Raw genomic sequence first — 18,512 nt, forward strand, 5'->3', positions numbered from 1 at the left:
GAGGGAGAGCTAGATAGATAGCATTGCATTACATTACATTACATGGCAATGCAATGCACAGTTGCTGAAGTTGAACCAAAATGAGCTTGTCATCTGGCTTCTGCAACTTTTAACATGAAAAATCCAATGAGGAGAAGAAAAGCAAAGCCAAAGAGTCCATCCCAAAATCCGACAAACAAGCAAAATGAACAAAAAGCATTGAATTCAATTCTTTCTGATTTTAGAAACTGCATTAAAGAAGGGGTGCACCGGTCCTGGAGATACTGCAATACCAGGTCAATGCGTGGAGTGGACAGAGCAAGCTCTTTTTCCATCTCCCTGTTCTAAAAATCCATTTAATATATGGTCCCCAGATAGGGGACGTATCAGATATTAAACTGATAAGAACAGATACTACACTTGATCTTAGCCAAAAGGCCGAGAAGCGATAACCAGAATTGGTTTCCGACTACGGTGCCACCCAAGGATTCTGAAAAGTCCATTTGTGGAGATGGCCACCTGGACTCCCGTTAAGAAGACATGCTGTCAACCTCTAGATCCCTCACATGCCTGCACTTTTCGGCTTGCTGCTGCTGCAATCCACGCGTTTTAGATCTGCATAACTCCACCTCTTTTAGCACAGTACCCTCAACCCCCGGCTGTTCCCACCCGCCTCAACACCGTTGGAAGGGAGGAGAACCAATTAAGGCGGGGGGGGGGTGGAACGAGCAGCTGTCTACCCTTAGCAGGAGGGTTGCTGATTAATTACCTCTCCTGCTGCTGCTGCTGCTGGCTGTCCAGCAGCAGACTGAAGGTGGCTGCTGCTGTGTGCAGGTATATAAAGGCTCAGAGCCTATTATGACACGCGCAGCCAGCGTTCCATTGCCACATTCCGTCTACTGCAGGCGGGATACCTGGATGGCTGAATGTCACTGAGAAGCTCACAGAGACCGCCATAAGCAACAGTTTAAAAGAATGCCACAGACTAATCAACCAAACTTTTTGGGTTGGTTTCTCTTTTATAGTCTGCAGGCATTAAATGAAAGAAGTCAGTGTTCCAGCAGAGGGAGACAACGTTTCAGAAAAGGCATTGTAGCAAACCAAAAAAGAAATTTTAAGCGCAGCAGAGTAACCAGCTCACATACCTGTTAGCTCAGGTGAGTTTAAAAGGCTGCTGTTGATAACAAGGGCATTTGCTAAATAGATGGTGTGTGTGCAACAATATACTGAAAGGTCAATTATATTGTGCAGCTTATCTCACCACCTGTAGTTATTTAGGTGAAAGCTCCAAAATGCTTGCCTAATATGTCTGTTTATCCAAAAGGAAGTATAGAGGGAGAGCTAGATAGATAGCATTGCATTACATTACATTACATGGCAATGCAATGCACAGTTGCTGAAGTTGAACCAAAATGAGCTTGTCATCTGGCTTCTGCAACTTTTAACATGAAAAATCCAATGAGGAGAAGAAAAGCAAAGCCAAAGAGTCCATCCCAAAATCCGACAAACAAGCAAAATGAACAAAAAGCATTGAATTCAATTCTTTCTGATTTTAGAAACTGCATTAAAGAAGGGGTGCACCGGTCCTGGAGATACTGCAATACCAGGTCAATGCGTGGAGTGGACAGAGCAAGCTCTTTTTCCATCTCCCTGTTCTAAAAATCCATTTAATATATGGTCCCCAGATAGGGGACGTATCAGATATTAAACTGATAAGAACAGATACTACACTTGATCTTAGCCAAAAGGCCGAGAAGCGATAACCAGAATTGGTTTCCGACTACGGTGCCACCCAAGGATTCTGAAAAGTCCATTTGTGGAGATGGCCACCTGGACTCCCGTTAAGAAGACATGCTGTCAACCTCTAGATCCCTCACATGCCTGCACTTTTCGGCTTGCTGCTGCTGCAATCCACGCATTTTAGATCTGCATAACTCCACCTCTTTTAGCACAGTACCCTCAACCCCCGGCTGTTCCCACCCGCCTCAACACCGTTGGAAGGGAGGAGAACCAATTAAGGCGGGGGGGGGGTGGAACGAGCAGCTGTCTACCCTTAGCAGGAGGGTTGCTGATTAATTACCTCTCCTGCTGCTGCTGCTGCTGGCTGTCCAGCAGCAGACTGAAGGTGGCTGCTGCTGGTCGCAGGTATATAAAGGCTCAGAGCCTATTATGACATGCGCAGCCAGCGTTCCATTGCCACATTCCGTCTACTGCAGGCGGGATACCTGGATGGCTGAATGTCACTGAGAAGCTCACAGAGACCGCCATAAGCAACAGTTTAAAAGAATGCCACAGACTAATCAACCAAACTTTTTGGGTTGGTTTCTCTTTTATAGTCTGCAGGCATTAAATGAAAGAAGTCATTGTTTCAGCAGAGGGAGACAACGTTTCAGAAAAGGCATTGTAGCAAACCAAAAAGAAATTTTAAGCGCAGCAGAGTAACCAGCTCACATACCTGTTAGCTCAGGTGAGTTTAAAAGGCTGCTGTTGATAACAAGGGCATTTGCTAAATAGATGGTGTGTGTGCAACAATATACTGAAAGGTCAATTATATTGTGCAGCTTATCTCACCACCTGTAGTTATTTAGGTGAAAGCTCCAAAATGCTTGCCTAATATGTCTGTTTATCCAAAAGGAAGTATAGAGGGAGAGCTAGATAGATAGCATTGCATTACATTACATTACATGGCAATGCAATGCACAGTTGCTGAAGTTGAACCAAAATGAGCTTGTCATCTGGCTTCTGCAACTTTTAACATGAAAAATCCAATGAGGAGAAGATAAGCAAAGCCAAAGAGTCCATCCCAAAATCCGACAAACAAGCAAAATGAACAAAAAGCATTGAATTCAATTCTTTCTGATTTTAGAAACTGCATTAAAGAAGGGGTGCACCGGTCCTGGAGATACTGCAATACCAGGTCAATGCGTGGAGTGGACAGAGCAAGCTCTTTTTCCATCTCCCTGTTCTAAAAATCCATTTAATATATGGTCCCCAGATAGGGGACGTATCAGATATTAAACTGATAAGAACAGATACTACACTTGATCTTAGCCAAAAGGCCGAGAAGCGATAACCAGAATTGGTTTCCGACTACGGTGCCACCCAGGATTCTGAAAAGTCCATTTGTGGAGATGGCCACCTGGACTCCCGTTAAGAAGACATGCTGTCAACCTCTAGATCCCTCACATGCCTGCACTTTTCGGCTTGCTGCTGCTGCAATCCACGCGTTTTAGATCTGCATAACTCCACCTCTTTTAGCACAGTACCCTCAACCCCCGGCTGTTCCCACCCGCCTCAACACCGTTGGAAGGGAGGAGAACCAATTAAGGCGGGGGGGGGGGGGGGGGTGGAACGAGCAGCTGTCTACCCTTAGCAGGAGGGTTGCTGATTAATTACCTCTCCTGCTGCTGCTGCTGCTGGCTGTCCAGCAGCAGACTGAAGGTGGCTGCTGCTGGTCACAGGTATATAAAGGCTCAGAGCCTATTATGACATGCGCAGCCAGCGTTCCATTGCCACATTCCGTCTACTGCAGGCGGGATACCTGGATGGCTGAATGTCACTGAGAAGCTCACAGAGACCGCCATAAGCAACAGTTTAAAAGAATGCCACAGACTAATCAACCAAAACTTTTTGGGTTGGTTTCTCTTTTATAGTCTGCAGGCATTAAATGAAAGAAGTCAGTGTTCCAGCAGAGGGAGACAACGTTTCAGAAAAGGCATTGTAGCAAACCAAAAAAGAAATTTTAAGCGCAGCAGAGTAACCAGCTCACATACCTGTTAGCTCAGGTGAGTTTAAAAGGCTGCTGTTGATAACAAGGGCATTTGCTAAATAGATGGTGTGTGTGCAACAATATACTGAAAGGTCAATTATATTGTGCAGCTTATCTCACCACCTGTAGTTATTTAGGTGAAAGCTCCAAAATGCTTGCCTAATATGTCTGTTTATCCAAAGGAAGTATAGAGGGAGAGCTAGATAGATAGCATTGCATTACATTACATTACATGGCAATGCAATGCACAGTTGCTGAAGTTGAACCAAAATGAGCTTGTCATCTGGCTTCTGCAACTTTTAACATGAAAAATCCAATGAGGAGAAGAAAAGCAAAGCCAAAGAGTCCATCCCAAAATCCGACAAACAAGCAAAATGAACAAAAAGCATTGAATTCAATTCTTTCTGATTTTAGAAACTGCATTAAAGAAGGGGTGCACCGGTCCTGGAGATACTGCAATACCAGGTCAATGCGTGGAGTGGACAGAGCAAGCTCTTTTTCCATCTCCCTGTTCTAAAAATCCATTTAATATATGGTCCCCAGATAGGGACGTATCAGATATTAAACTGATAAGAACAGATACTACACTTGATCTTAGCCAAAAGGCCGAGAAGCGATAACCAGAATTGGTTTCCGACTACGGTGCCACCCAAGGATTCTGAAAAGTCCATTTGTGGAGATGGCCACCTGGACTCCCGTTAAGAAGACATGCTGTCAACCTCTAGATCCCTCACATGCCTGCACTTTTCGGCTTGCTGCTGCTGCAATCCACGCGTTTTAGATCTGCATAACTCCACCTCTTTTAGCACAGTACCCTCAACCCCCGGCTGTTCCCACCCGCCTCAACACCGTTGGAAGGGAGGAGAACCAATTAAGGCGGGGGGGGGGGTGGAACGAGCAGCTGTCTACCCTTAGCAGGAGGGTTGCTGATTAATTACCTCTCCTGCTGCTGCTGCTGCTGGCTGTCCAGCAGCAGACTGAAGGTGGCTGCTGCTGTGCGCAGGTATATAAAGGCTCAGAGCCTATTATGACACGCGCAGCCAGCGTTCCATTGCCACATTCCGTCTACTGCAGGCGGATACCTGGATGGCTGAATGTCACTGAGAAGCTCACAGAGACCGCCATAAGCAACAGTTTAAAAGAAATGCCACAGACTAATCAACCAAACTTTTTGGGTTGGTTTCTCTTTTATAGTCTGCAGGCATTAAATGAAAGAAGTCAGTGTTCCAGCAGAGGGAGACAACGTTTCAGAAAAGGCATTGTAGCAAACCAAAAAAGAAATTTTTAAGCGCAGCAGAGTAACCAGCTCACATACCTGTTAGCTCAGGTGAGTTTAAAAGGCTGCTGTTGATAACAAGGGCATTTGCTAAATAGATGGTGTGTGTGCAACAATATTACTGAAAGGTCAATTATATTGTGCAGCTTATCTCACCACCTGTAGTTATTTAGGTGAAAGCTCCAAAATGCTTGCCTAATATGTCTGTTTATCCAAAAGGAAGTATAGAGGGAGAGCTAGATAGATAGCATTGCATTACATTACATTACATGGCAATGCAATGCACAGTTGCTGAAGTTGAACCAAAATGAGCTTGTCATCTGGCTTCTGCAACTTTTAACATGAAAATCCAATGAGGAGAAGAAAAGCAAAGCCAAAGAGTCCATCCCAAAATCCGACAAACAAGCAAAATGAACAAAAAGCATTGAATTCAATTCTTTCTGATTTTAGAAACTGCATTAAAGAAGGGGTGCACCGGTCCTGGAGATACTGCAATACCAGGTCAATGCGTGGAGTGGACAGAGCAAGCTCTTTTTCCATCTCCCTGTTCTAAAAATCCATTTAATATATGGTCCCCAGATAGGGGACGTATCAGATATTAAACTGATAAGAACAGATACTACACTTGATCTTAGCCAAAAGGCCGAGAAGCGATAACCAGAATTGGTTTCCGACTACGGTGGCCACCCAAGGATTCTGAAAAGTCCATTTGTGGAGATGGCCACCTGGACTCCCGTTAAGAAGACATGCTGTCAACCTCTAGATCCCTCACATGCCTGCACTTTTCGGCTTGCTGCTGCTGCAATCCACGTGTTTCAGATCTGCATAACTCCACCTCTTTTAGCACAGTACCCTCAACCCCCGGCTGTTCCCACCGCCTCAACACCGTTGGAAGGGAGGAGAACCAATTAAGGCGGGGGGGGGGGTGGAACGAGCAGCTGTCTACCCTTAGCAGGAGGGTTGCTGATTAATTACCTCTCCTGCTGCTGCTGCTGCTGGCTGTCCAGCAGCAGACTGAAGGTGGCTGCTGCTGTGCGCAGGTATATAAAGGCTCAGAGCCTATTATGACACGCGCAGCCAGCGTTCCATTGCCACATTCCGTCTACTGCAGGCGGGATACCTGGATGGCTGAATGTCACTGAGAAGCTCACAGAGACCGCCATAAGCAACAGTTTAAAAGAATGCCACAGACTAATCAACCAAACTTTTTGGGTTGGTTTCTCTTTTATAGTCTGCAGGCATTAAATGAAAGAAGTCAGTGTTCCAGCAGAGGGAGACAACGTTTCAGAAAAGGCATTGTAGCAAACCCAAAAAAGAAATTTTAAGCGCAGCAGAGTAACCAGCTCACATACCTGTTAGCTCAGGTGGAGTTTAAAAGGCTGCTGTTGATAACAAGGGCATTTGCTAAATAGATGGTGTGTGTGCAACAATATACTGAAAGGTCAATTATATTGTGCAGCTTCTCTCACCACCTGTAGTTATTTAGGTGAAAGCTCCAAAATGCTTGCCTAATATGTCTGTTTATCCAAAAGGAAGTATAGAGGGAGAGCTAGATAGATAGCATTGCATTACATTACATTACATGGCACTGCAATGCACAGTTGCTGAAGTTGAACCAAAATGAGCTTGTCATCTGGCTTCTGCAACTTTTTAACATGAAAAATCCAATGAGGAGAAGAAAAGCAAAGCCAAAGAGTCCATCCCAAAATCCGACAAACAAGCAAAATGAACAAAAAGCATTGAATTCAATTCTTTCTGATTTTAGAAACTGCATTAAAGAAGGGGTGCACCGGTCCTGGAGATACTGCAATACCAGGTCAATGCGTGGAGTGGACAGAGCAAGCCTCTTTTTCCATCTCCCTGTTCTAAAAATCCATTTAATATATGGTCCCCAGATAGGGGACGTATCAGATATTAAACTGATAAGAACAGATACTACACTTGATCTTAGCCAAAAGGCCGAGAAGCGATAACCAGAATTGGTTTCCGACTACGGTGCCACCCAAGGATTCTGAAAAGTCCATTTGTGGAGATGGCCACCTGGACTCCCGTTAAGAAGACATGCTGTCAACCTCTAGATCCCTCACATGCCTGCACTTTCGGCTTGGCTGCTGCTGCAATCCACGCGTTTTAGATCTGCATAACTCCACCTCTTTTAGCACAGTACCCTCAACCCTCGGCTGTTCCCACCCGCCTCAACACCGTTGGAAGGGAGGAGAACCAATTAAGGCGGGGGGGGGGGGGGAACGAGCAGCTGTCTACCCTTAGCAGGAGGGTTGCTGATTAATTACCTCTCCTGCTGCTGCTGCTGCTGGCTGTCCAGCAGCAGACTGAAGGTGGCTGCTGCTGTGCGCAGGTATATAAAGGCTCAGAGCCTATTATGACACGCGCAGCCAGCGTTCCATTGCCACATTCCGTCTACTGCAGGCGGGATACCTGGATGGCTGAATGTCACTGAGAAGCTCACAGAGACCGCCATAAGCAACAGTTTAAAAGAATGCCACAGACTAATCAACCAAACTTTTTGGGTTGGTTTCTCTTTTATAGTCTGCAGGCATTAAATGAAAGAAGTCAGTGTTCCAGCAGAGGGAGACAACGTTTCAGAAAAGGCATTGTAGCAAACCAAAAAAGAAATTTTAAGCGCAGCAGAGTAACCAGCTCACATACCTGTTAGCTCAGGTGAGTTTAAAAGGCTGCTGTTGATAACAAGGGCATTTGCTAAATAGATGGTGTGTGTGCAACAATATACTGAAAGGTCAATTATATTGTGCAGCTTCTCTCACCACCTGTAGTTATTTAGGTGAAAGCTCCAAAATGCTTGCCCTAATATGTCTGTTTATCCAAAAGGAAGTATAGAGGGAGAGCTAGATAGATAGCATTGCATTACATTACATTACATGGCAATGCAATGCACAGTTGCTGAAGTTGAACCAAAATGAGCTTGTCATCTGGCTTCTGCAACTTTTAACATGGAAAAATCCAATGAGGAGAAGAAAAGCAAAGCCAAAGAGTCCATCCCAAAATCCGACAAACAAGCAAAATGAACAAAAAGCATTGAATTCAATTCTTTCTGATTTTAGAAACTGCATTAAAGAAGGGGTGCACCGGTCCTGGAGATACTGCAATACCAGGTCAATGCGTGGAGTGGACAGAGCCAAGCTCTTTTTCCATCTCCCTGTTCTAAAAATCCATTTAATATATGGTCCCCAGATAGGGGACGTATCAGATATTAAACTGATAAGAACAGATACTACACTTGATCTTAGCCAAAAGGCCGAGAAGCGATAACCAGAATTGGTTTCCGACTACGGTGCCACCCAAGGATTCTGAAAAGTCCATTTGTGGAGATGGCCACCTGGACTCCCGTTAAGAAGACATGCTGTCAACCTCTAGATCCCTCACATGCCTGCACTTTTCGGCTTGCTGCTGCTGCAATCCACGCGTTTTAGATCTGCATAACTCCACCTCTTTTAGCACAGTACCCTCAACCCTCGGCTGTTCCCACCCGCCTCAACACCGTTGGAAGGGAGGAGAACCAATTAAGGCGGGGGGGGGGGGTGGAACGAGCAGCTGTCTACCCTTAGCAGGAGGGTTGCTGATTAATTACCTCTCCTGCTGCTGCTGCTGCTGGCTGTCCAGCAGCAGACTGAAGGTGGCTGCTGCTGTGCGCAGGTATATAAAGGCTCAGAGCCTATTATGACACGCGCAGCCAGCGTTCCATTGCCACATTCCGTCTACTGCAGGCGGGATACCTGGATGGCTGAATGTCACTGAGAAGCTCACAGAGACCGCCATAAGCAACAGTTTAAAAGAATGCCACAGACTAATCAACCAAACTTTTTGGGTTGGTTTCTCTTTTATAGTCTGCAGGCATTAAATGAAAGAAGTCAGTGTTTCAGCAGAGGGAGACAACGTTTCAGAAAAGGCATTGTAGCAAACCAAAAAAGAAATTTTAAGCGCAGCAGAGTAACCAGCTCACATACCTGTTAGCTCAGGTGAGTTTAAAAGGCTGCTGTTGATAACAAGGGCATTTGCTAAATAGATGGTGTGTGTGCAACAATATACTGAAAGGTCAATTATATTGTGCAGCTTATCTCACCACCTGTAGTTATTTAGGTGAAAGCTCCAAAATGCTTGCCTAATATGTCTGTTTATCCAAAAGGAAGTATAGAGGGAGAGCTAGATAGATAGCATTGCATTACATTACATTACATGGCAATGCAATGCACAGTTGCTGAAGTTGAACCAAAATGAGCTTGTCATCTGGCTTCTGCAACTTTTAACATGAAAAATCCAATGAGGAGAAGAAAAGCAAAGCCAAAGAGTCCATCCCAAAATCCGACAAACAAGCAAAATGAACAAAAAGCATTGAATTCAATTCTTTCTGATTTTAGAAACTGCATTAAAGAAGGGGTGCACCAGTCCTGGAGATACTGCAATACCAGGTCAATGCGTGGAGTGGACAGAGCAAGCTCTTTTTCCATCTCCCTGTTCTAAAAATCCATTTAATATATGGTCCCCAGATAGGGGACGTATCAGATATTAAACTGATAAGAACAGATACTACACTTGATCTTAGCCAAAAGGCCGAGAAGCGATAACCAGAATTGGTTTCCGACTACGGTGCCACCCAAGGATTCTGAAAAGTCCATTTGTGGAGATGGCCACCTGGACTCCCGTTAAGAAGACATGCTGTCAACCTCTAGATCCCTCACATGCCTGCACTTTTCGGCTTGCTGCTGCTGCAATCCACGCGTTTTAGATCTGCATAACTCCACCTCTTTTAGCACAGTACCCTCAACCCCCGGCTGTTCCCACCCGCCTCAACACCGTTGGAAGGGAGGAGAACCAATTAAGGCGGGGGGGGGGGGGTGGAACGAGCAGCTGTCTACCCTTAGCAGGAGGGTTGCTGATTAATTACCTCTCCTGCTGCTGCTGCTGCTGGCTGTCCAGCAGCAGACTGAAGGTGGCTGCTGCTGTGCGCAGGTATATAAAGGCTCAGAGCCTATTATGACACGCGCAGCCAGCGTTCCATTGCCACATTCCGTCTACTGCAGGCGGGATACCTGGATGGCTGAATGTCACTGAGAAGCTCACAGAGACCGCCATAAGCAACAGTTTAAAAGAATGCCACAGACTAATCAACCAAACTTTTTGGGTTGGTTTCTCTTTTATAGTCTGCAGGCATTAAATGAAAGAAGTCAGTGTTCCAGCAGAGGGAGACAACGTTTCAGAAAAGGCATTGTAGCAAACCAAAAAAGAAATTTTAAGCGCAGCAGAGTAACCAGCTCACATACCTGTTAGCTCAGGTGAGTTTAAAAGGCTGCTGTTGATAACAAGGGCATTTGCTAAATAGATGGTGTGTGTGCAACAATATACTGAAAGGTCAATTATATTGTGCAGCTTATCTCACCACCTGTAGTTATTTAGGTGAAAGCTCCAAAATGCTTGCCTAATATGTCTGTTTATCCAAAAGGAAGTATAGAGGGAGAGCTAGATAGATAGCATTGCATTACATTACATTACATGGCAATGCAATGCACAGTTGCTGAAGTTGAACCAAAATGAGCTTGTCATCTGGCTTCTGCAACTTTTAACATGAAAAATCCAATGAGGAGAAGAAAAGCAAAGCCAAAGAGTCCATCCCAAAATCCGACAAACATCCAAAATGAACAAAAAGCATTGAATTCAATTCTTTCTGATTTTAGAAACTGCATTAAAGAAGGGGTGCACCGGTCCTGGAGATACTGCAATACCAGGTCAATGCGTGGAGTGGACAGAGCAAGCTCTTTTTCCATCTCCCTGTTCTAAAAATCCATTTAATATATGGTCCCCAGATAGGGGACGTATCAGATATTAAACTGATAAGAACAGATACTACACTTGATCTTAGCCAAAAGGCCGAGAAGCGATAACCAGAATTGGTTTCCGACTACGGTGCCACCCAAGGATTCTGAAAAGTCCATTTGTGGAGATGGCCACCTGGACTCCCGTTAAGAAGACATGCTGTCAACCTCTAGATCCCTCACATGCCTGCACTTTTCGGCTTGCTGCTGCTGCAATCCACGCGTTTTAGATCTGCATAACTCCACCTCTTTTAGCACAGTACCCTCAACCCCCGGCTGTTCCCACCCGCCTCAACACCGTTGGAAGGGAGGAGAACCAATTAAGGCGGGGGGGGGGTGGAACGAGCAGCTGTCTACCCTTAGCAGGAGGGTTGCTGATTAATTACCTCTCCTGCTGCTGCTGCTGCTGGCTGTCCAGCAGCAGACTGAAGGTGGCTGCTGCTGTGCGCAGGTATATAAAGGCTCAGAGCCTATTATGACACGCGCAGCCAGCGTTCCATTGCCACATTCCGTCTACTGCAGGCGGGATACCTGGATGGCTGAATGTCACTGAGAAGCTCACAGAGACCGCCATAAGCAACAGTTTAAAAGAATGCCACAGACTAATCAACCCAACTTTTTGGGTTGGTTTCTCTTTTATAGTCTGCAGGCATTAAATGAAAGAAGTCAGTGTTCCAGCAGAGGGAGACAACGTTTCAGAAAAGGCATTGTAGCAAACCAAAAAAGAAATTTTAAGCGCAGCAGAGTAACCAGCTCACATACCTGTTAGCTCAGGTGAGTTTAAAAGGCTGCTGTTGATAACAAGGGCATTTGCTAAATAGATGGTGTGTGTGCAACAATATACTGAAAGGTCAATTATATTGTGCAGCTTATCTCACCACCTGTAGTTATTTAGGTGAAAGCTCCAAAATGCTTGCCTAATATGTCTGTTTATCCAAAAGGAAGTATAGAGGGAGAGCTAGATAGATAGCATTGCATTACATTACATTACATGGCAATGCAATGCACAGTTGCTGAAGTTGAACCAAAATGAGCTTGTCATCTGGCTTCTGCAACTTTTAACATGAAAAATCCAATGAGGAGAAGAAAAGCAAAGCCAAAGAGTCCATCCCAAAATCCGACAAACAAGCAAAATGAACAAAAAGCATTGAATTCAATTCTTTCTGATTTTAGAAACTGCATTAAAGAAGGGGTGCACCGGTCCTGGAGATACTGCAATACCAGGTCAATGCGTGGAGTGGACAGAGCAAGCTCTTTTTCCATCTCCCTGTTCTAAAAATCCATTTAATATATGGTCCCCAGATAGGGGACGTATCAGATATTAAACTGATAAGAACAGATACTACACTTGATCTTAGCCAAAAGGCCGAGAAGCGATAACCAGAATTGGTTTCCGACTACGGTGCCACCCAAGGATTCTGAAAAGTCCATTTGTGGAGATGGCCACCTGGACTCCCGTTAAGAAGACATGCTGTCAACCTCTAGATCCCTCACATGCCTGCACTTTTCGGCTTGCTGCTGCTGCAATCCACGCGTTTTAGATCTGCATAACTCCACCTCTTTTAGCACAGTACCCTCAACCCCCGGCTGTTCCCACCCGCCTCAACACCGTTGGAAGGGAGGAGAACCAATTAAGGCGGGGGGGGGGGGTGGAACGAGCAGCTGTCTACCCTTAGCAGGAGGGTTGCTGATTAATTACCTCTCCTGCTGCTGCTGCTGCTGGCTGTCCAGCAGCAGACTGAAGGTGGCTGCTGCTGTGCGCAGGTATATAAAGGCTCAGAGCCTATTATGACACGCGCAGCCAGCGTTCCATTGCCACATTCCGTCTACTGCAGGCGGGATACCTGGATGGCTGAATGTCACTGAGAAGCTCACAGAGACCGCCATAAGCAACAGTTTAAAAGAATGCCACAGACTAATCAACCAAACTTTTTGGGTTGGTTTCTCTTTTATAGTCTGCAGGCATTAAATGAAAGAAGTCAGTGTTCCAGCAGAGGGAGACAACGTTTCAGAAAAGGCATTGTAGCAAACCAAAAAAGAAATTTTAAGCGCAGCAGAGTAACCAGCTCACATACCTGTTAGCTCAGGTGAGTTTAAAAGGCTGCTGTTGATAACAAGGGCATTTGCTAAATAGATGGTGTGTGTGCAACAATATACTGAAAGGTCAATTATATTGTGCAGCTTATCTCACCACCTGTAGTTATTTAGGTGAAAGCTCCAAAATGCTTGCCTAATATGTCTGTTTATCCAAAAGGAAGTATAGAGGGAGAGCTAGATAGATAGCATTGCATTACATTACATTACATGGCAATGCAATGCACAGTTGCTGAAGTTGAACCAAAATGAGCTTGTCATCTGGCTTCTGCAACTTTTAACATGAAAAATCCAATGAGGAGAAGAAAAGAAAAGCCAAAGAGTCCATCCCAAAATCCGACAAACAAGCAAAATGAACAAAAAGCATTGAATTCAATTCTTTCTGATTTTAGAAACTGCATTAAAGAAGGGGTGCACCGGTCCTGGAGATACTGCAATACCAGGTCAATGCGTGGAGTGGACAGAGCAAGCTCTTTTTCCATCTCCCTGTTCTAAAAATCCATTTAATATATGGTCCCCAGATAGGGGACGTATCAGATATTAAACTGATAAGAACAGATACTACACTTGATCTTAGCCAAAAGGCCGAGAAGCGATAACCAGAATTGGTTTCCGACTACGGTGCCACCCAAGGATTCTGAAAAGTCCATTTGTGGAGATGGCCACCTGGACTCCCGTTAAGAAGACATGCTGTCAACCTCTAGATCCCTCACATGCCTGCACTTTTCGGCTTGCTGCTGCTGCAATCCACGCGTTTTAGATCTGCATAACTCCACCTCTTTTAGCACAGTACCCTCAACCCCCGGCTGTTCCCACCCGCCTCAACACCGTTGGAAGGGAGGAGAACCAATTAAGGCGGGGGGGGGGTGGAACGAGCAGCTGTCTACCCTTAGCAGGAGGGTTGCTGATTAATTACCTCTCCTGCTGCTGCTGCTGCTGGCTGTCCAGCAGCAGACTGAAGGTGGCTGCTGCTGTGCGCAGGTATATAAAGGCTCAGAGCCTATTATGACACGCGCAGCCAGCGTTCCATTGCCACATTCCGTCTACTGCAGGCGGGATACCTGGATGGCTGAATGTCACTGAGAAGCTCACAGAGACCGCCATAAGCAACAGTTTAAAAGAATGCCACAGACTAATCAACCAAACTTTTTGGGTTGGTTTCTCTTTTATAGTCTGCAGGCATTAAATGAAAGAAGTCAGTGTTCCAGCAGAGGGAGACAACGTTTCAGAAAAGGCATTGTAGCAAACCAAAAAAGAAATTTTAAGCGCAGCAGAGTAACCAGCTCACATACCTGTTAGCTCAGGTGAGTTTAAAAGGCTGCTGTTGATAACAAGGGCATTTGCTAAATAGATGGTGTGTGTGCAACAATATACTGAAAGGTCAATTATATTGTGCAGCTTATCTCACCACCTGTAGTTATTTAGGTGAAAGCTCCAAAATGCTTGCCTAATATGTCTGTTTATCCAAAAGGAAGTATAGAGGGAGAGCTAGATAGATAGCATTGCATTACATTACATTACATGGCAATGCAATGCACAGTTGCTGAAGTTGAACCAAAATGAGCTTGTCATCTGGCTTCTGCAACTTTTAACATGAAAAATCCAATGAGGAGAAGAAAAGCAAAGCCAAAGAGTCCATCCCAAAATCCGACAAACAAGCAAAATGAACAAAAAGCATTGAATTCAATTCTTTCTGATTTTAGAAACTGCATTAAAGAAGGGGTGCACCGGTCCTGGAGATACTGCAATACCAGGTCAATGCGTGGAGTGGACAGAGCAAGCTCTTTTTCCATCTCCCTGTTCTAAAAATCCATTTAATATATGGTCCCCAGATAGGGGACGTATCAGATATTAAACTGATAAGAACAGATACTACACTTGATCTTAGCCAAAAGGCCGAGAAGCGATAACCAGAATTGGTTTCCGACTACGGTGCCACCCAAGGATTCTGAAAAGTCCATTTGTGGAGATGGCCACCTGGACTCCCGTTAAGAAGACATGCTGTCAACCTCTAGATCCCTCACATGCCTGCACTTTTCGGCTTGCTGCTGCTGCAATCCACGCGTTTTAGATCTGCATAACTCCACCTCTTTTAGCACAGTACCCTCAACCCCCGGCTGTTCCCACCCGCCTCAACACCGTTGGAAGGGAGGAGAACCAATTAAGGCGGGGGGGTGGTGGAACGAGCAGCTGTCTACCCTTAGCAGGAGGGTTGCTGATTAATTACCTCTCCTGCTGCTGCTGCTGCTGGCTGTCCAGCAGCAGACTGAAGGTGGCTGCTGCTGTGCGCAGGTATATAAAGGCTCAGAGCCTATTATGACACGCGCAGCCAGCGTTCCATTGCCACATTCCGTCTACTGCAGGCGGGATACCTGGATGGCTGAATGTCACTGAGAAGCTCACAGAGACCGCCATAAGCAACAGTTTAAAAGAATGCCACAGACTAATCAACCAAACTTTTTGGGTTGGTTTCTCTTTTATAGTCTGCAGGCATTAAATGAAAGAAGTCAGTGTTCCAGCAGAGGGAGACAACGTTTCAGAAAAGGCATTGTAGCAAACCAAAAAAGAAATTTTAAGCGCAGCAGAGTAACCAGCTCACATACCTGTTAGCTCAGGTGAGTTTAAAAGGCTGCTGTTGATAACAAGGGCATTTGCTAAATAGATGGTGTGTGTGCAACAATATACTGAAAGGTCAATTATATTGTGCAGCTTATCTCACCACCTGTAGTTATTTAGGTGAAAGCTCCAAAATGCTTGCCTAATATGTCTGTTTATCCAAAAGGAAGTATAGAGGGAGAGCTAGATAGATAGCATTGCATTACATTACATTACATGGCAATGCAATGCACAGTTGCTGAAGTTGAACCAAAATGAGCTTGTCATCTGGCTTCTGCAACTTTTAACATGAAAAATCCAATGAGGAGAAGAAAAGCAAAGCCAAAGAGTCCATCCCAAAATCCGACAAACAAGCAAAATGAACAAAAAGCATTGAATTCAATTCTTTCTGATTTTAGAAACTGCATTAAAGAAGGGGTGCACCGGTCCTGGAGATACTGCAATACCAGGTCAATGCGTGGAGTGGACAGAGCAAGCTCTTTTTCCATCTCCCTGTTCTAAAAATCCATTTAATATATGGTCCCCAGATAGGGGACGTATCAGATATTAAACTGATAAGAACAGATACTACACTTGATCTTAGCCAAAAGGCCGAGAAGCGATAACCAGAATTGGTTTCCGACTACGGTGCCACCCAAGGATTCTGAAAAGTCCATTTGTGGAGATGGCCACCTGGACTCCCGTTAAGAAGACATGCTGTCAACCTCTAGATCCCTCACATGCCTGCACTTTTCGGCTTGCTGCTGCTGCAATCCACGCGTTTTAGATCTGCATAACTCCACCTCTTTTAGCACAGTACCCTCAACCCCCGGCTGTTCCCACCCGCCTCAACACCGTTGGAAGGGAGGAGAACCAATTAAGGCGGGGGGGGGGGTGGAACGAGCAGCTGTCTACCCTTAGCAGGAGGGTTGCTGATTAATTACCTCTCCTGCTGCTGCTGCTGCTGGCTGTCCAGCAGCAGACTGAAGGTGGCTGCTGCTGTGCGCAGGTATATAAAGGCTCAGAGCCTATTATGACACGCGCAGCCAGCGTTCCATTGCCACATTCCGTCTACTGCAGGCGGGATACCTGGATGGCTGAATGTCACTGAGAAGCTCACAGAGACCGCCATAAGCAACAGTTTAAAAGAATGCCACAGACTAATCAACCAAACTTTTTGGGTTGGTTTCTCTTTTATAGTCTGCAGGCATTAAATGAAAGAAGTCAGTGTTCCAGCAGAGGGAGACAACGTTTCAGAAAAGGCATTGTAGCAAACCAAAAAAGAAATTTTAAGCGCAGCAGAGTAACCAGCTCACATACCTGTTAGCTCAGGTGAGTTTAAAAGGCTGCTGTTGATAACAAGGGCATTTGCTAAATAGATGGTGTGTGTGCAACAATATACTGAAAGGTCAATTATATTGTGCAGCTTATCTCACCACCTGTAGTTATTTAGGTGAAAGCTCCAAAATGCTTGCCTAATATGTCTGTTTATCCAAAAGGAAGTATAGAGGGAGAGCTAGATAGATAGCATTGCATTACATTACATTACATGGCAATGCAATGCACAGTTGCTGAAGTTGAACCAAAATGAGCTTGTCATCTGGCTTCTGCAACTTTTAACATGAAAAATCCAATGAGGAGAAGAAAAGCAAAGCCAAAGAGTCCATCCCAAAATCCGACAAACAAGCAAAATGAACAAAAAGCATTGAATTCAATTCTTTCTGATTTTAGAAACTGCATTAAAGAAGGGGTGCACCGGTCCTGGAGATACTGCAATACCAGGTCAATGCGTGGAGTGGACAGAGCAAGCTCTTTTTCCATCTCCCTGTTCTAAAAATCCATTTAATATATGGTCCCCAGATAGGGGACGTATCAGATATTAAACTGATAAGAACAGATACTACACTTGATCTTAGCCAAAAGGCCGAGAAGCGATAACCAGAATTGGTTTCCGACTACGGTGCCACCCAAGGATTCTGAAAAGTCCATTTGTGGAGATGGCCACCTGGACTCCCGTTAAGAAGACATGCTGTCAACCTCTAGATCCCTCACATGCCTGCACTTTTCGGCTTGCTGCTGCTGCAATCCACGCGTTTTAGATCTGCATAACTCCACCTCTTTTAGCACAGTACCCTCAACCCCCGGCTGTTCCCACCCGCCTCAACACCGTTGGAAGGGAGGAGAACCAATTAAGGCGGGGGGGGGGTGGAACGAGCAGCTGTCTACCCTTAGCAGGAGGGTTGCTGATTAATTACCTCTCCTGCTGCTGCTGCTGCTGGCTGTCCAGCAGCAGACTGAAGGTGGCTGCTGCTGTGCGTAGGTATATAAAGGCTCAGAGCCTATTATGACACGCGCAGCCAGCGTTCCATTGCCACATTCCGTCTACTGCAGGCGGGATACCTGGATGGCTGAATGTCACTGAGAAGCTCACAGAGACCGCCATAAGCAACAGTTTAAAAGAATGCCACAGACTAATCAACCAAACTTTTTGGGTTGGTTTCTCTTTTATAGTCTGCAGGCATTAAATGAAAGAAGTCAGTGTTCCAGCAGAGGGAGACAACGTTTCAGAAAAGGCATTGTAGCAAACCAAAAAAGAAATTTTAAGCGCAGCAGAGTAACCAGCTCACATACCTGTTAGCTCAGGTGAGTTTAAAAGGCTGCTGTTGATAACAAGGGCATTTGCTAAATAGATGGTGTGTGTGCAACAATATACTGAAAGGTCAATTATATTGTGCAGCTTATCTCACCACCTGTAGTTATTTAGGTGAAAGCTCCAAAATGCTTGCCTAATATGTCTGTTTATCCAAAAGGAAGTATAGAGGGAGAGCTAGATAGATAGCATTGCATTACATTACATTACATGGCAATGCAATGCACAGTTGCTGAAGTTGAACCAAAATGAGCTTGTCATCTGGCTTCTGCAACTTTTAACATGAAAAATCCAATGAGGAGA

The 18,512-nt window shown here is 45.1% G+C and overlaps 14 non-coding genes across 14 annotated transcripts; all 14 read right to left on the reverse strand.

Annotated features, from left to right (window-relative positions):
• Nucleotides 1-238: 238 nt before the first annotated feature.
• Nucleotides 239-429, reverse strand: LOC141187680 (U2 spliceosomal RNA). The gene has a single exon (XR_012261843.1). It is a non-coding gene; the product is annotated as a U2 spliceosomal RNA (small nuclear RNA).
• A 1,120-nt stretch (nt 430-1,549) lies between these two features.
• On the reverse strand, nt 1,550-1,740 carry LOC141187681 (U2 spliceosomal RNA). The gene has a single exon (XR_012261844.1). It is a non-coding gene; the product is annotated as a U2 spliceosomal RNA (small nuclear RNA).
• Nucleotides 1,741-2,859: 1,119 nt separating this feature from the next.
• LOC141187684 (U2 spliceosomal RNA) lies at nt 2,860-3,050 on the reverse strand. The gene has a single exon (XR_012261846.1). It is a non-coding gene; the product is annotated as a U2 spliceosomal RNA (small nuclear RNA).
• A 1,126-nt stretch (nt 3,051-4,176) lies between these two features.
• Nucleotides 4,177-4,366, reverse strand: LOC141185160 (U2 spliceosomal RNA). The gene has a single exon (XR_012259848.1). It is a non-coding gene; the product is annotated as a U2 spliceosomal RNA (small nuclear RNA).
• A 1,122-nt stretch (nt 4,367-5,488) lies between these two features.
• Nucleotides 5,489-5,679, reverse strand: LOC141187685 (U2 spliceosomal RNA). The gene has a single exon (XR_012261847.1). It is a non-coding gene; the product is annotated as a U2 spliceosomal RNA (small nuclear RNA).
• Nucleotides 5,680-6,803: 1,124 nt separating this feature from the next.
• On the reverse strand, nt 6,804-6,995 carry LOC141185328 (U2 spliceosomal RNA). Its single transcript, XR_012260001.1, has one exon. It is a non-coding gene; the product is annotated as a U2 spliceosomal RNA (small nuclear RNA).
• Nucleotides 6,996-8,118: 1,123 nt separating this feature from the next.
• On the reverse strand, nt 8,119-8,310 carry LOC141185279 (U2 spliceosomal RNA). Its single transcript, XR_012259956.1, has one exon. It is a non-coding gene; the product is annotated as a U2 spliceosomal RNA (small nuclear RNA).
• A 1,122-nt stretch (nt 8,311-9,432) lies between these two features.
• LOC141184233 (U2 spliceosomal RNA) lies at nt 9,433-9,623 on the reverse strand. The gene has a single exon (XR_012259008.1). It is a non-coding gene; the product is annotated as a U2 spliceosomal RNA (small nuclear RNA).
• A 1,123-nt stretch (nt 9,624-10,746) lies between these two features.
• Nucleotides 10,747-10,937, reverse strand: LOC141187686 (U2 spliceosomal RNA). Its single transcript, XR_012261848.1, has one exon. It is a non-coding gene; the product is annotated as a U2 spliceosomal RNA (small nuclear RNA).
• A 1,120-nt stretch (nt 10,938-12,057) lies between these two features.
• Nucleotides 12,058-12,248, reverse strand: LOC141187687 (U2 spliceosomal RNA). Its single transcript, XR_012261849.1, has one exon. It is a non-coding gene; the product is annotated as a U2 spliceosomal RNA (small nuclear RNA).
• Nucleotides 12,249-13,370: 1,122 nt separating this feature from the next.
• On the reverse strand, nt 13,371-13,561 carry LOC141187688 (U2 spliceosomal RNA). The gene has a single exon (XR_012261850.1). It is a non-coding gene; the product is annotated as a U2 spliceosomal RNA (small nuclear RNA).
• A 1,120-nt stretch (nt 13,562-14,681) lies between these two features.
• On the reverse strand, nt 14,682-14,872 carry LOC141187689 (U2 spliceosomal RNA). The gene has a single exon (XR_012261851.1). It is a non-coding gene; the product is annotated as a U2 spliceosomal RNA (small nuclear RNA).
• A 1,120-nt stretch (nt 14,873-15,992) lies between these two features.
• LOC141187690 (U2 spliceosomal RNA) lies at nt 15,993-16,183 on the reverse strand. The gene has a single exon (XR_012261852.1). It is a non-coding gene; the product is annotated as a U2 spliceosomal RNA (small nuclear RNA).
• A 1,121-nt stretch (nt 16,184-17,304) lies between these two features.
• LOC141187691 (U2 spliceosomal RNA) lies at nt 17,305-17,495 on the reverse strand. The gene has a single exon (XR_012261853.1). It is a non-coding gene; the product is annotated as a U2 spliceosomal RNA (small nuclear RNA).
• Nucleotides 17,496-18,512: the final 1,017 nt, after the last annotated feature.

Source organism: Phyllobates terribilis, unplaced genomic scaffold (assembly GCF_046119375.1).
Source record: "Phyllobates terribilis strain yellow unplaced genomic scaffold, ASM4611937v1 Scaffold_40__1_contigs__length_11209783, whole genome shotgun sequence".
Classification (NCBI taxonomy): Eukaryota; Metazoa; Chordata; class Amphibia; order Anura; family Dendrobatidae; genus Phyllobates; species Phyllobates terribilis.